This window comes from Thalassophryne amazonica, chromosome 14 (assembly GCF_902500255.1).
Source record: "Thalassophryne amazonica chromosome 14, fThaAma1.1, whole genome shotgun sequence".
Taxonomy (NCBI): Eukaryota; Metazoa; Chordata; class Actinopteri; order Batrachoidiformes; family Batrachoididae; genus Thalassophryne; species Thalassophryne amazonica.
Genome location: NC_047116.1, coordinates 34894982 through 34911255, shown reverse-complemented (window position 1 = coordinate 34911255; position 16274 = coordinate 34894982). Strand labels below are relative to the sequence as shown.

General features: G+C 42.3%; 1 protein-coding gene across 1 annotated transcript in view; it reads left to right on the top strand.

Annotated features, from left to right (window-relative positions):
- The window catches only part of myo10l3 (myosin X, like 3), a 141148-nt gene that overhangs the window by 14651 nt on the left and 110223 nt on the right, over positions 1-16274 (top strand). The window lies entirely within an intron of this gene.

Below are 16274 nucleotides of genomic sequence, written 5' to 3'. Positions count from 1 at the left end.
CTGCTGACCAAGATTAGGGCAGGATGGAATTATATTGGTAGATATAAAGAAATGCTACATGACAAGAAAATTCCAATGGCTTTAAGAAGAAAAGTATATGTACACTACCTGCAGTAACCTGTAGTGTACAAATATGGACTGGCTCTAAATCTGGAGAACATAAATTTAGTTGTATGAAATGCTAATGTGGTAGAATCAGGTTTGAAAATATCTGCTGGAGAACAAGTGTAAAGACCTCTTTTCAATGATTAAACGGCCAAAGTGGAGGTGGGCAGGGCATGTTGCATGGGGAAATGACATGGGTTGATAGAAATAAAAGGGGACCCAATACAGAACCCTGAGGTTAAATAAAAAATAAATGCCACTCACAGGATTTGACCTTGCAGTTTACAAAAGCTTTGATTAACAGACCAAAACTTTACCACTGTGCTACAGTCAATGTATGGAAAGGGAAGTTTTCATCATCTTTAATTACAGCGAAAAAAGCGCTGTAATAACTTACAAAATGCTTGTTACGGCGTGTTTTTGGTGATAAATGACTGAAAGTGGCGTATTTGTCGCACTGTTGGCTTGTCATATAGCCCTGCGGCATGCCGCTCACAGGACACACACATGTCCGGCCCGACACGTGTGTTCTGTTAGACCATAGGTGTCAAACTGATTCCAGAAAGGGCCAAGAGGGTGCAGGTTTTCTTTGTAACCACCCACTGCACCAGGTGATTTCACTGATTAACTGATTCCATCTGCTCAAAGTGATGTTAATCAGTGAAATCACCTGGTGCAGTGGGTGGTTACAAAGAAAACCTGCACCCTCTTGGCCCTTTCTGGAATCAGTTTGACACCTATGTGTTAGACAGACATGACATTCAGATCACCTGCTGCGTGTCCATGTAATCTGATGGTCCATTTCAAGTGGGACAGCCTGTCAATGTGCACCTGCCAGCCTGCTGCAAAAGCTATAAAAGTTTTATGTATTTCCATGTGAGGACAGCAAGCACACATACGTGCGTCACGGTGGATAGTTGTACGGTCATGTCCGTCAAAACACGGTACATGTTCTACAGCTGTGACGTCCAGGACTGGAGATCTCAACAGCTGCTGCTGCTGTTGGCAGCCAGCCATGCCCCCTGTCCGTTCAGCGCACACACCAAAGTGTTACTCTTTTTTTGTAGTTATTTATTATGTAATTGTTTATGTAGTTATTGTAGTAATTATTTCTGTATCTGTCCTGGCTGTGGTTTTTTGTGTTTTCAATGTGACACATCGTGTGCACTGAGCCATCATTTGCAGCTGTCAGTGAGTCTCTGGCCACCGATCAGCTGACAGGCGCCTCACCGTGCTGTGTGCGCTCTGGCTGGCCGCTCCCCATCTGTACATACATATCAGAATTTCATGGAAGTGTTGTGGGGGGGGAAGTGCGAGAAATGCGCACGTTACATGTTGTGGGGGAGGGAGCGGGGAGGCATGACACATATGCTATACACACGCAGACACGTGTTGAGGGGGGAGCCGACACTCTGGCAAGCCACGTGTGGTGCTTGGTAACGTCACAGTCGTGGAAGCACGTAGACAAATTGACTGCGCGAATAGCCACACATTTCCTAAGTGCTTCACGAGTGGTATTGGATGTTCATGTGTGGTACCTGGAATTTGGCCGACAGCTGCCAATAGAGGAATCGAACGGGCTCTCACAGGGCATTCTCTGTCTTTCAGTCGCTTGTGTGCACGAATGGTTGTAGTGACGGGTGTACGAGGCATTAGAGGTGGCTCAGATTTTTCACAAATGGCATGCAATTCCTCCTTCGTGTGCTAGTCAGCTTCAGTCGTGCTATGTGTGATGGGGCCTTTATATTAATTGATATTTTGGTATTTAAGTTCATAAAATTTATTTGCAGAATAGACTGTTGACTGATTACTGGAGGCAATTGTGTACTTACTATATGTGTAGACTGTTTATGTTACCAGTGTGGTCACAGAATGACATTGCTTTATTTGTTTACTGATTATATCCCAACCTGCATGCCTCTCACTTGCAGGATGGGCCATGCTAGCTTCTTCCTGGGAGTCATTATCAGCCTCCGCACTATTGACTGCAGAGCTTTAGAAACATCTCCATCTGCACATACATGAATATGCACATTACCTTCAGAGACAGTCAGTAACCACATTTCAGAATCACATCTCATCGCGTTCAGTCTTTTTTTATTAACCCCTCTCTGGTTCTCAGACCAGAAGAATTGCACACCACTTATGCATCAGTCACACTTCAAACAAAACTTTAGATTTTTTTACAAATCAGTTTACAATTCAATTAATTTATACAGTACCACATCATAATATGTCATTCTCAAATGCCTGTACATGTGCAAGGTCTCTCGACTCAGTTGTGTGACCGTCTGCTCTGACCATTCTAACAAGATAAAACAAAAAGTGCAACACGAGATTGTCAGAAAATGCAGCGAAACAACCACATGTAGTCCAGTTTTCACAATGGCACAGTAGTCGTAAAGACAACCAAGAGGTGAAGACTGGAGCCCCAGTCAAACAGGCTACATTATTAAGTCCATTATTGTGTTGATGCCCAGGGGTGGTGACCAAGTGGTTAGTGCACTTGGTTTCAGTGCAGAAGGTTCCTGGTTCAAACCCCACCCCTGCCACATTTCTCTATTAGATGCCCAATCATTCACTTAACGTATTTTGAATTGGACATCCCACATGAGTGTTCAAGTTTGAGCATGATTGGGTCACAACAAGAGCATGTAAGGACCACCCACTCTACTGAACACAGTATTGATCTTTGTGCCTGTGACAATTTGAAAAAAGTTATCTGGTTTTTCACCAAATATGAACCTGACAATCCTCAATGAATGCATCAAAGACCTGTTGGAATTCTGCTATGACGACCACAACCACGGAAATTTTTCTTTGTCTTTTTTTCTTTCATTCTTTCTTTCTTTCTCACTCATCAGTCATCTTCAACCACTTATCCGGGATCTAGCAGGGGACCCCAGACTTCCCTTTCCCGGGCCACATTGACCACCTCTGACTGGGGGATCCCAAGGTGTTCCCAGGCCAGTGTGGAGATGTAATCTCTCCACCTAGTCCTGGGTCTTCCTTGGGGTTTTCTCCCAGATGGACATGCCTGGAACAACTCCCTAGGGAGGCGCCCAGGGGACATCCTTACCAGATATGTGAACCACCTCAGCTGACTCCTTTCAATGCAAAGGAGCAGCGGCTCTACTCTGAGCTCCCCACAGATGACCGAACTTCTCAACCTATCTCTAAGATAGATAGCTCTTTCTTTCTTTCTAAACGAATTACCTCTTTTTCCGTATTCCTACCATAGCCATTTTAAAGCAGAATTGGTGACACTGTTATTTATCCAAATCCCTGTGTGGTCCTTCTTTAAGTTAGTGACACAGATGCTTGTTCAAATCAACACAATTGACAGAGGATACTTGTGTATGAGTGTCTACTTTTTCTTTTAATATGACACAAGTATCTCCAGATATTGTGGCGTGGTGCAGGAGTATTTTATGGTGTATAGTTATAAGTTAACCTTGTATTTGTTGTTGTGTTTTTTTTTTTCAATAAATGATCTGGACAATTGAGCCATTCAACCAAATGTATCAATGTGCCAGATATAAAACGCATTATTGGTATTTGGGGGAATGCATGTTGAAATGTCTGGTAGAATTAACAGTATTTTTTGTTGTTTGTTTGTTTGCTTGCTTTTTTACTGAAGTGGTGAGATTTATTTGGATCAGTAATTCCATGGTTTATTTCCACATAACACCAGAATTTAATGTTTCAAGAGAATAGACTACTTTCTGTTCAAGTTGGAAATGGAGATTGCGTCTTTGTTTTACCTTACACAAAACAGTGAACTCCCTTTTCATAAATGTTGGTATCTCCCTTTTTGGATTTTAAATGGTCTTCAGGAGCACAGTAGTGCCTGTGAAATTCTCCACCATATAATAACGGTGGATTACAAACCAGACCAGTCCTCCTGCTCCACATAGTCAGCATTTTTATTCCAGTACACTTACATACAGTTCATTTGCCCAGAACACGTATCCAGGGAAAATTAAAGTTGTTTACTGCTGCTTACCCTCTCAATATTTGTTGGCCTTTACCTTGTCTGCCCTACCTGGCAGACACTCTGAGCTGGTAACAAGTGGAGTTTAAATCCTCTCAGTTCAGAGGTTTCATCTGGAAGCTTAATAACAACCAACCTGTGATTACTGCTCCAAGCCCAGATGTGAACTTTCCTTTTTTAGTCCCTATGATTAGTACTGACAGAGGCAACCAGCTACTCGATGGAGTGTGTGTCTGCATGCGCTCGCTTGTACTTAACATTTTCTTATGTATGTGCAGTATGTGCAGTGTATATGTTTAACTGCAACACACAGCAACCACATGGAAATATTACCTGAGATGTTAAAATTATTACTGCGGCTGTAATTTGAGGTCTAATTGGCAGGATAAAACATTTATAATCGATATCCCGCACTGCATCCGGTCAGTATTTACAACCCATAGAATCACTCTCTCTATCGCTCCCTGTCAATCGTTCTGATAATTTGTATGCATTATGTTATTATAGATGCATTATTATTTCATGTAAACATCACGTTTCATTTGCCAAATGCAGTGCCACTTTGAAGTTTTCCACTTCACTTGTCATCATTATGATGTCACTGATATTAGAGGACTAATACGTTTGTCAGCCTCAGGAGAGCAGAAGTTTATAAAGAAAACATTTCACTATCTCATATCACCCTTGAGATATGGTCATTAATGGTTTATACATGGCATTGTTAGGCTCAGCCCCAGCTCAGGGTGTTTGCTCTGAGCTTATTGACTAAATTCCTCTGTGGTTCTTTGGTTTTATTTCCCATATGTTCTTACTTTATCTTTTAAGTCTCTGTTCGGTTTTGTTTATTGTTTTCCTTTGTGTATACTATAGTCACTGGTTCATGTGTTGATTATCATTTAGTTTTGCAGTCATTCATTTATTCATGATCTTCTGTATTCTCTGGTTTGTGTTCTGTTTGTCTTGGGTTTTATTTTCTGTTATAATTTATTGTGTGTCAGTTGCTCATTGCTTCATTATGTAGTCCCCGGTTTTGCTTTCTGTCCACTATGTAGTCTCTGTTTTACCAAGAGTTTGTTTTGCCACTTTTATTGCATTCACTTTTCTGTATCAGGTCCACTCTAGTTTTAGTTCTAATCATTAGTTTTCTTGTTTTCCACTTTTTGACTCACCACCTTAGTTCTTAGTTTAGCCCTTTTGTTTTGTTCACGTTTATTATGATTTGTCAAGCACGTCACGTTTGCACAGTTGGTTTTTCTGCCACTTAGTTATCTTGCCCCAGTTCACTTTGCCTTTGTCTCGCTGCACTCTCTTGCACTTACTTTTGTCTTCCCCGGTCACGCCCCCTTCCAGAGTATTCCACACACTTGCGCCTCATCACACTTTGATTAACCTGCTCCCTACCTGCTCCTCAGAGTCTCACAGCTCACTGCCATATTGTTTTATTTTTACACTATCCAGCCTCTCGTCACAGTCCTGTTCTGCTTTGTATTTTTGACCTTGCTTATGTTAACCGACCTCCGCCTCACCGAATCCCTGAACCTTGCTCGTTTTTTTTTACTTTGCCTCTGTCTCTGCGTATTGTACTTCTCGTTGCCACTGTGTTTGAACTCTGCTCGATTTTGGACCTCGCCTCAGCCTGTTACCTGCCTGATACCTCTGCTACGCTGACTGTTTCCTTGTGTACTGTACCATCTGCAAGTGATCCAGATAAAACCTTTTTACTCTTACCATCATGTCTAAGAGTCTGTAGTTGCCTCCTACCGCTTTTTGTGTCAAGCCACCTTGTATCATGACAGAGGCTGTCTGATATGACGTTGACCTGATTCTTATGACAATGACACGACCTGTGTTACAAGAGGACAATACACTTAGTTTATTGACCAAATTTTATTGAAATTGCTCTTTGCGTTGAGAAGATCATATGTAAAGGTGCCAGTGGACATGAACACTTTAAGGGCTATGGTGATCTGGCATTTGACCTGATTGACATTGACCTTCACCCAGGGTGACCTCTCTTTCGAGCAGCAGAACATTAAATCCAAAGCTATAAAGTATGCATATGTTAAACAGGAGAATCCCCAGGAAACATGAACGGTCAATCTGGGACAGCTGGAGATACAGGCAAAGGTCAACTTCAGTGTAAAAGGAGCTTGGTTTCTTCTTCACGGCTCCATTCTGCCTCCAAACCCAATCTCCACTGAGCATGACCCAGATATCAGACACACATCCTGTGTTTCTGACATTCCAAATTCAGTAGCATTCTTGGAATATCTCTGGGATTACTGTTGTGTGATGCCACAGCAGTGACAGAAGAATGACTGCTGGTTCTGTAGTTAATCTGACTCAGCATGCTTGACTAAAAATCTACTCAAGCATGTAGTGATCATGTCACACACACACACACACACACACACACACACACACACACACACACACCCCACCTCTACACTTTATCTGATTCTACAGAAAAGTTTTGAAACTATCAGGACACATTATTCTTCTTGATCATAGTTCTGCAGGATGATTGTGTTTGATGTAAAACGGGTTACGTAAGTGATGTGCCAGCGTGGCAAACATTCCTTCTATTGTGTTGCTGAAGATATATTTTGTTATGTAAATTGTATCCAATATACTAATTACATCGTAAATTGTGACGGTGGGGGGGGGCATCCTTGAATACACCCATTCACACTTACACAAATTAATTTATTCGAAGGTTGTGCCTCAGTTATTCTTTTATGAAAACAGCATAAAAGACGATTGTCAGCGATGACAGCATTGCATGTTTGACTTTTCCATCATTCAGTCTTGTTGAGAGTGTTAACTGATCAGTCTGCTGCCTCCAGTCATTGTGATTAAAGTCTGTTTGGGGTTTGCTCAGCGGGGGATCTGTCTGTTTCCAGGAGTCGAGAACAAATTAATGAACTCCTCTCTCTACCCTGTCATTCCCCAAACACGGGCTCAGGGAAGCCCTTTGTCTCATGGGACCCCTCCTCCTCCATTAGCTAATTTCTGATCAGCTGCTCCCCCCATAATTAATTCATACCTCTTCCAGCCCAGATGCTGAAGGTTGCCTCTAATTATTTGATTCGGTTCCCTGGTGACCCGCCCCCCCCTGTCATGCCCTGCCCTCAGCCCATGCTGGCTCCAGCACCATGTGCAGCAAGCAGTGATACAGAGGGAACAAAGAAGATGAACAAGACAATGTGAAAACAGCCTCTCACAGATGCAATCACTGATAGCCAATCAATATTTTCTCACAATTTACGTAATACTGTTAAAAGAGTGGTGGCAGTAGACTGTTTCCAGGAGCAAGCATGTTATGGAACGATTGTAAGTGGAGGTGTGCATTTCTGCCTTATAAACGATCCAATATGTATCTAGATACGTGGGCTATGATATGATTTAGGGTCAGTGGTACTTTTACTATTATTACTTTGCTTTTTACAATACTTTTTATGAGGGAATGATTGAAATCAGTGTGATTCAGTTCAGCGCAACACAATGCAGTCCGATTCAGTTTTATCCCCTGCTGGCCGAAGGCCTGAAGGAGGATTATGTCGTGGTGATTTCCGTCTGTCTGTTTTTAAAGCATTACATTGCTCCACTCAACGATTCGTAACATTAAAATCAAACCATCAGCCGGTTCATAGTGCATATAGATCAGTCCAGAGGTCCACAAATTAATGTAGTTATAGTTCACTTTAAAAGCGAATTCCCGTTCAGTTCATTGAATTGTTGAAAAATATCTTAAAGAAAGTGGAGAAAGAAATACATTTGATCACTGTTATTGTTTACTGTCCGCTTTTCCAATGCTCATTGGCTAATAGGCAATACAGTCCTGTTAGGAGTGCGCAGCAACATGCTACGCTGGCTGGAAGCCCAAAGGGGGATTATGTCATGGCTGTCTGTCTGTCTGTCTGTCTGTCCGTCCCAAAAAACGGTACAAGCGTTCTGAAAACTCCTCCTCTCACATTTTTTTGAGGAACTTTGGAAAAATTGGTACAAGTCTTTGTTATAGGTCGGTAATACGCATATTGTCATATTTTTGGAATTAGGCCCATTTTACCAGAGCTATGGCCCTTGATTAACAAATCGATACTCTGTCAGTTTCATGAGTGGTTGTCTGCATTCTGAATTCAACTCCTTTCACATTTTTAAGAGGAATTTTGTGATACTTGGTATATTTCCTTTATATAGGTTGGTAATATCCATATTGTAATATTGTACAAGATTTACACATTTTGGCAGAGTTATGGCCCTTGATTAACAAACCTAGACATTGCCAGTTTCATGAATCGGTGTCTGTATTCTGAAATCAGCTATCACTCACCTTGAAATGTTATCAGAATGTAGCAAGCAAAGCAGCATTTGACAGCGGAGGATATTGTGCTCTGAGCACTCTTGTGTTATTTGTTGGTGAGGCATTCTACCATTTTGTAATGCTATTTATTTGTTGTTGTTTGAACTAAAAATTAATACTAGTAATATTTTAACAGGTAGGGGTGGTGGCCAAAAGTTTATTGGGCTTTTTTTTCAGTGTGGAAGCTTCCATGTAATCAGGAGTTGTCAGGAAGGGCATCCGACCTTAAACTTGAGCCAAATCAACATGTCGGTCTACTTCAGATGTGCTGTGGTGACCCTGAGTGAAAACAAGGGAGGAGCTGAAGGGACTTACTTTACTAGATGTATTTTTACCTCTGGAACGTGAAGATCTTCAAAAATATGAGGGGGAAATATAACTCAAAGTGGTGACATCATTGTGATTGATTGGATGCTTGCTGTCTCACGGCTGCTTATAGGTCTTGGAATTTTGCCACAAGTTTGTAGCGGATACAACTAACTTTATTAAGGCTGATTTTTACTTCTGCAGTGGTGCACTTCCGTATCTCTTCTGTCCAACACAAAGAAGAGGATTATTGGCTCTCAAATTATGCAGTGGTATTTTTGATACACTGATGTGCATCCCCGCTATCTCTCTTGCCCTCCAATAAGCTTAAACATCTATGCTATGCTATGCTACCTTGTGTTACATGAGGCCTTGTCCCCAGTGGCCAAATATAAAGTCAAATAGCAACGCAGCCATCTGCCTGCACAGAACTGACATGGAGCATTGGAGGAATTAAAAGTAGCCTTGAGAAAGCTTGAGGTCGATGACCTAAATGAACTGTCACCCAGATCTCCTGCCATTTCACTTATTTCATCACCATTTGGCCGATTCGCCATTATTCCACTCAGTCTGCATTCAGGAGATTTTGTTACAGTCCCTGACTTTAGTGCTCCTTTGCTAAGGACACAGAAAGAAACTCCTGTGTTGTGTCTGAATTGCTTTCTCATACTTTTTTACACTCAAGAATGAAAATAGCTTTAAGTTTTTATTCAAATGTACGGTGCATCAGGAAAGTATTCACAGCGCTCCACTTTTTCCACATTTTATGTTACAGCCTTATTCCAAAATGGATGAAATAAGTAAGGCACACACCTGTCTACATATAAAGTCCCACAGTAGATGGTGCATGTTGGAGGACAAACCAAATATGAAGTCAAAGGAATTGTCTGTAGACCTCTAAGACAGGATTGTCTTGACGCGCAAATTTGAGGAAGGGTACAGAAACTTTTCTTCTGCTTTGAAGGTCCCAATGAGCACAGTGGCCTCCATCATCCGTAAATGGAAGAAGTTCCGATACACCAGGACTTTTCCTAGAGCTGGCCGCCGTCTAAACTGAGCAATCGGGGGAGAAGGACCTTTGTCATGAAGGTGACCAAGAACCCGATGGTGACTCTGTCAGAGCTCCAGCATTCCTCTGTGGAGAGAGGAGATCCTTCCAGAAGGGCAACCATCTCTGCAGCAATCCAGCAATCAGGCCTGTATGGTAGAGTGGCCAGACAGAAGCCACTTCTTAGTAAAAGGCACATGGCAGCCCACCTGGAGTTTGCCAAAAGGCACCTGAAGGACTCTCAGACCATGCGAAACAAAATTCTCTGGTCTGATGAGACAAAGATTGAACTATTTGGCATGAATGGCAGGCGTCATGTTTGGAAGAAACCAGGCACCATCCCTACAGTGAAGCATGGTGGTGGCAGCATCATGCTGTGGGGATGTTTTTCAGTGGTTGGAACTGGGAGACTAGTCAGGATTGAGGGAAAGATGAATGCAGCAATGTACAGAGACATCCTGGATGAAAACCTGCTCCAGAGCGCTCTTGACCTCAGACTGGGGTGACAGTTCATCTTTCAGCAGGACAATGACCTTAAGCACACAGCCAATATGTCAAAGGAGTGGCTTCAGGGCAACTCTGTGAATGTCCTTGACTGGCCCAGCCAGAGCCCAGACCTGAATCCGATTGAATATCTCTGGAGAGATCTGAAAATGGCTGTGCACTGACGCTCCCCATCCAACCTGATGGAGCTTGATAGGTGCTCCAAAGAGGAATGGACAAAACTGTCCAAAGACAGGTGCACCAAACTTGTGGCATCATATTCAAGAAGACTTAATTGTAATTTCTGCCAAAGGTGCATCAACAAAGTATTGAGCAAAGGGTGTGAATACTTATGTACGCGTGCTTTCATTCTTTTGTTTTTTATAAAATTGCAAAACTTTCAAAAACCTTTTTATGTTGTCATTATGGGGTGTTGTGAGAAGAATTTTAAGGGAAAAAATTAATTTACTCAATTTTGGAATAAGGCTGTAACATAACAAAATGTGGAAAAAGTGAAGCGCTGTGAATACTCTTGCGGATGCAATGTAGTAATAATCAGTTGAATGTGTCTGTATTAGTTACAGATTCTCTAAAAAGATGAGCCATGAAACACAACTCACATATTAGTACACATAACTGAACAACAATTTAGATAAATTAAGATATTTAAAAGAGGTGCTCTTGCATATCTACAAAAATATTTTATTTGATTATACGAGGCCTGTGAGAAAAGTATCCAACCTTATTATTTTTTTCAAAAACCATATGGATTTGAATCGTCTGAACGATTTGGAGCTTTGCTGCATCAATTTTTTTCCAGAAACTGTGAGAGACCTCCAGGTGGACATGCTGGAACATGTCCTGTGAGGCTTCATCACGGCATTGCCTCTGCACGTCTGTCTTAATGTGCCGAAAAAGTGATGATGTCCACGTCTTTTCACAATTCCTGTGCTAGTCAGACGACATACCGGATCAAGACAGCGTCCAGTTTAGAAATGAACGGCACATTCCACTGTTACAGGAGTTTTTGTCATGGAAAGAGGAGCGCGGTGGAGCCGCATGGCGCAAAGCAATGCCGTGATGAAGCCTCACAGGACATGTTCCGGCATGTCCAGCTCATGCACAATCACAATCGGATAATCACACGACTGGAAAGCAACCGGAATCCGTCTGAAAACCATCTCAAAGCCGTCCTGTGAGACCAACACGGAGGTGGTTTTGTGCTGCGTAATGAACGGCTCCGTGGCGCGTCCCTTTTCTTTCCATGAAAAAAAACTCCTGTAACAGTGGAATGTGCCGAAAAAGTGCTGATGTCCATGTCTCCTGCCTTTTTGTGAAAGTCAGACGACCTCCCGGATCAACAAAGCTTTCAAGTTGGAAATGATCTGGTTGTTTCAGCGGGGTCTGAGCATGTCGATCGGCGCTGGGAGCGTGCCGCACTCTCAGCAGTTGTGGGCCGTCCTTAAAGCGGCAGTAACACTTCGTAATCTGTTTAATCCCCATAAAATCATCCCTGAAAGCCATATTAATTTTTCGAACGGTGTCCACCTGGAGGTCTCTCACAGTTTCTGGAAAGAAATTGATGCAGCAAAGCTCCAAATCGTTCAGACATTTATTCACAATAAAAAACGACGAGAGGGGTGGACCAGTGCTCACACAAAGCCTGCTCACAGGCGAAGACACAACCGACAGGCGTGAAAAAACTCACGCATGCGCACGAAGGTTCAAGCTTGGCTGATGCAATCACACGTGATTCAAATCGATATGGTTTTTGAAAAAAATAATAAGGTCGGATACTTTTCTCACAGACCTCGTATAGGAGTCTGATTGTGAATACTTTAACTTAAAAAGTGGTGGAATGATTAAAATGGAATCTTGCAGCGAGAAGGTTCATATGGATGGGAAGGGCTGATCAGTTTTTTTTTTTGTGGTGATACAAGTCAGCTAAAAAATATTTCATTTTGTCCGTTTGTTCTTCTGTTTGTTTAACCATTTGATCTGAATAACTTTTTGATTTTCCTTTTCCAAGGTGTGTGTGTGTGTGTGTGTGTGTGTGTGTGTGTGTGTGTGTGTGTGTGTGTGTGTGTGTGTGTGTGTGTGTGTGTGTGTGTGTGTGTGTGTGTGTGTTAGGAAAAAATGGCACAAATATTGAAGTCTGGTGGCTTTTATGGAACGGTAATAGCAGGTTACAGAAAACTTAACAGCTGATGAGAGAATGTGGTAATGTTTCCTATAACAGAGTTATTTCTCATGAAAATAACGAACACAGTAGCAGTTGTTATACCGCTGTTCAGGTTTTAAATGTAGGTAAGCCAGCCAATGACGTGAAGTGCATATCTGTCAGTATGCCCAAGCCACCCATTATGGAAACCACCACCCTCTCTGCAGAAATATGCCTTAATTAGACACCTGAACCACAGCTAGCCTTAGCTTGTTTGATAACTGCAAAATGGTGGAAATGTTTGGGCTGCATTTATCATACCAGTCTTGCCCATGCTTCACCCCTTTACCCATTTATGGCTTAGCCATGGGCAGATTTAGGCACGGCCAAGATCACAATTGCAGTCAACCTGTTTGTGCTTCAGACCCTCTCCAGAAAACCTATGGGTGATGTCACAGGGGAGTTGTCCACTGTATATACAGTGAGAAAAATAAGTATTTAAACACCCTGTGATTTTGCAAGTTCTCCCACTTAGAAATCATGGAGGGATCTGAAATTTTCATCTTAGGTGCATGTCCACTGTGAGAGACATAATCTAAAAAAAACAAAAATCTGGAAATCACAATGTATGATTTTTTTTTTTTTTAAATAATTTATTTGTATGTTACTGCTGCAAATAAGTATTTGAACACCTGTGAAAATCAATGTTAATATTTGGTACAGTAGCCTTTGCTTGCAATTACAGAGGTCAAATGTTTCCTGTAGTTTTTCACCAGGTTTGCACACACTGCAGCAGGGATTTTGGTCCACTCCTCCATACAGATCTTCTCCAAATCTTTCAGGTTTGGAGTTTCAGCTCCCTCCAAAGATTTTCTATTGAGTTCAGTGGGAGAACTTGCAAAATCGCAGAGGTTCAAATACTTATTTTCCTCACTGTATACAGTCTACGGAAACTACTCAAGTGTAGTCAGCAGACTGTCATATCTGGACTCCCACCGTTCATTCATGTGTTCAAAGCAGGCATTCTCTCACTGCACTCGGAATTCACCCTGTGGTCCAACAAATAGGTGTATCATAACTAATTGTTCCACCATACTCTTGTCAGGTTAAGCTAATTACTTTTCTTTTATTCTGGCTCATATGACAACCTGATCTGATCTGCACTCTAGCTGTGCCTGACAGCAGAGAAAGAGCCATGGCACCCTGTACTATGTACATGCCCTTAAATATTTAAACTCCTTTAATTAGCGCCTCTCTAAGATTGATGTCATTATACAAGCTGCAGAAACTCAAACCTCCAACTCTGGGATCACATCATTCAGCCAGAGTGGTTTCTGTGTCAGAAAGCATGATGGTACGTTGGCGTGAGCGCTGTTTTGTTGGTTCATGTTACCATCACTGACCCATTCTGTCTCGGCACTGCCACACATGCTGAGTGATGCACAGCATTTACAATTTCAAATTAGCTGGCACTGGAACTGTGACGGCAGTGTTTCTGTGGAGGGTTTTTATTGGAGCAATCAAAACATCTGGCTACCAGAGGCCCAGGGGTGGACCTGACAACTAATAATTAAAGGCAACGAAGGCTATACTTCATTAGCATAATGAAGACTGTCCATCTGCTTGACTGCTTTTCAAGGAGTTGTCACAATTGATTTACAAGACCAGTGAGAACGATAAACTCTGCATTAGCAGAAGATTTGCAGTCTGGAAGATGTAACTGTTTTGGCTGCATGCGTTGGGGTGTTATGAGTTGATACCTGTTCATGTTCCTGTGTGTCCCAGCTGTCCTTTGTTTGAGGTATTTCTGTCTGGTTAACCTCTGAGCTTCCAGTTAGGGGTGGTTGCCTTTGTCCTGACTTAGTGACAAAGCACTTGAGGAGACAAAAGAGAGGAGTATTGGTGGACCATCTGTTGCTGAGACAATTCATCTCTAGTTGACCCTCCTCCTTTACACACTTTAGGCACACGCTCAGATACAAAGACCCAGACACGTGGACAAACACACATGGTGATGCCTCAACTGACTAGAGCCCCAAATCACCTCTCCCATTTTAACTTGTACTGTCTGAATCAATTATTGAGACAATTTTCTTGTGTATTAACAACACAGCAAAGTGTAAAAACAAAAACGTTTTAATGCCCAGACAGGTGGTGTCTAGCCACTGTTTCCAACAGTTTCCAAGTGAATTGAGCTAATATGGCCCTTGAGTAAATATGAGCTGTCTAGAGAATCGTGTCTGAAGTTGCCCTTTCACACATGAAACACACAATACAATAGGAGACAGTCTGTGTAAGAAGTGTACTCACCCGCTGGAAATACTTTGTTTGGTTTAGGCAAGAGTTGATGTCTGTGTAGTGTGCAGAAGACAGAACATGATACAAAAATACACTGCAGAAAACACTCTTAATGTTCCTTGAATTTGCTGATGATTTTTGCGTTGGCCTTTACTGTCATCTCTGCAATTAGATTTTTTCGTTGACAACTTGTAAGACATGACTGTAACGTGACTTGTAAATTGCCGTTCTTCTTGATCCTTGAATGTTTGTATTGTTTGGGCTCATGCCAGTTAAAATCAACATCATCATCATGCCCACTTGCTCCCTGGGATTCCTCTGGACAAGGATCGACTGTCCACCTATGGGCTCAAATAGACTAACAAGGGACCTGAGGGGATGGCATCATATCTTTGGTACTACATCTCTTCAGGGGGTCCTTGGGTACTGCTGGAATAACTGTGTAAAATGAGCGGTTACTTTGGGATACTCAGACCCCGTTCAGACTGGGGTTGGCAATCCGGCTTGACACAGATTTAATCTGGATTGCTTTCTAGCCAGATAGCATTCACACCTGTTTTTCGGCTGTGTATGCTGTGCTGTTGACGTCAAAACGCAGTTGTGTGTAGATATGGACCTCAGAATGCACCCAGCGTATTTTCTTGATAAGAAAGCACCACAAAGAAAAAAAAAAAAAAAGGTTTGTTCGCTCTCCTCGCCTTTGCAGCTGCACTGTGCGTCATCACAGTGGAGAGGACACTGCAGGCGCATGGACATAGTGAGGAAGTTTGATGTCATGATCCACAAGCTAGCTGGATTTTAACCACATTTGCATTCAGACCACGGCGAATCCTACTCAAACATGGCACAACCCATTTCCGAGAGGCGGGATTTGATTGTTTTGTATCCGGCTCAATCTGAGGTGGATTGAACTGGATATAAATCAATCTGAATCTCTAAATCTGATTCGCACTCTTCAGATTCAGAAAATAACCTATTTGGCTCAAGCCAGATTCGGTCCGAATCTTGCTCAAATTGGATTGCCAGCCCCAGTCTGAACAGGTTCTCAGGTGAGGAGTATCACTTGCATTATGAGAGAATGTCAACTATGACATTTTGGAAATATGCCGTGTTTCTCTGGGTATGATCCAGCATGCAGGTGGCTCAGCGACTGGAGAAGGCCAAGTGGGTACCCACCAGTTACCTATCTGTGGTGGATAGGCTATTTTTGAGAGGTGGGAATGGACTGGTTGGTACAGGATCCGGGGTAGTTCCATGGTGTGGTGGATGTGGCAGAGCGTGGCACCAGCACATGCTTCCAGACAACCTGCTCAGTCAAACATTATGTAGACTTTGTGCTCTAGAGCTGGCAGGGTAACGTCTGTTTAATGTCTGGTCCAACTGATTCAGACATTGGTGTTTTGACATAAGGCTCTTTCGAGTAATGGCGAAACAACTTTCGGGTTCTAGTGCATATGTGAACTTAGAGAGTTAATTCAACTCTCTACAAGTGTTATTTTAATTTAGTCCATCAATG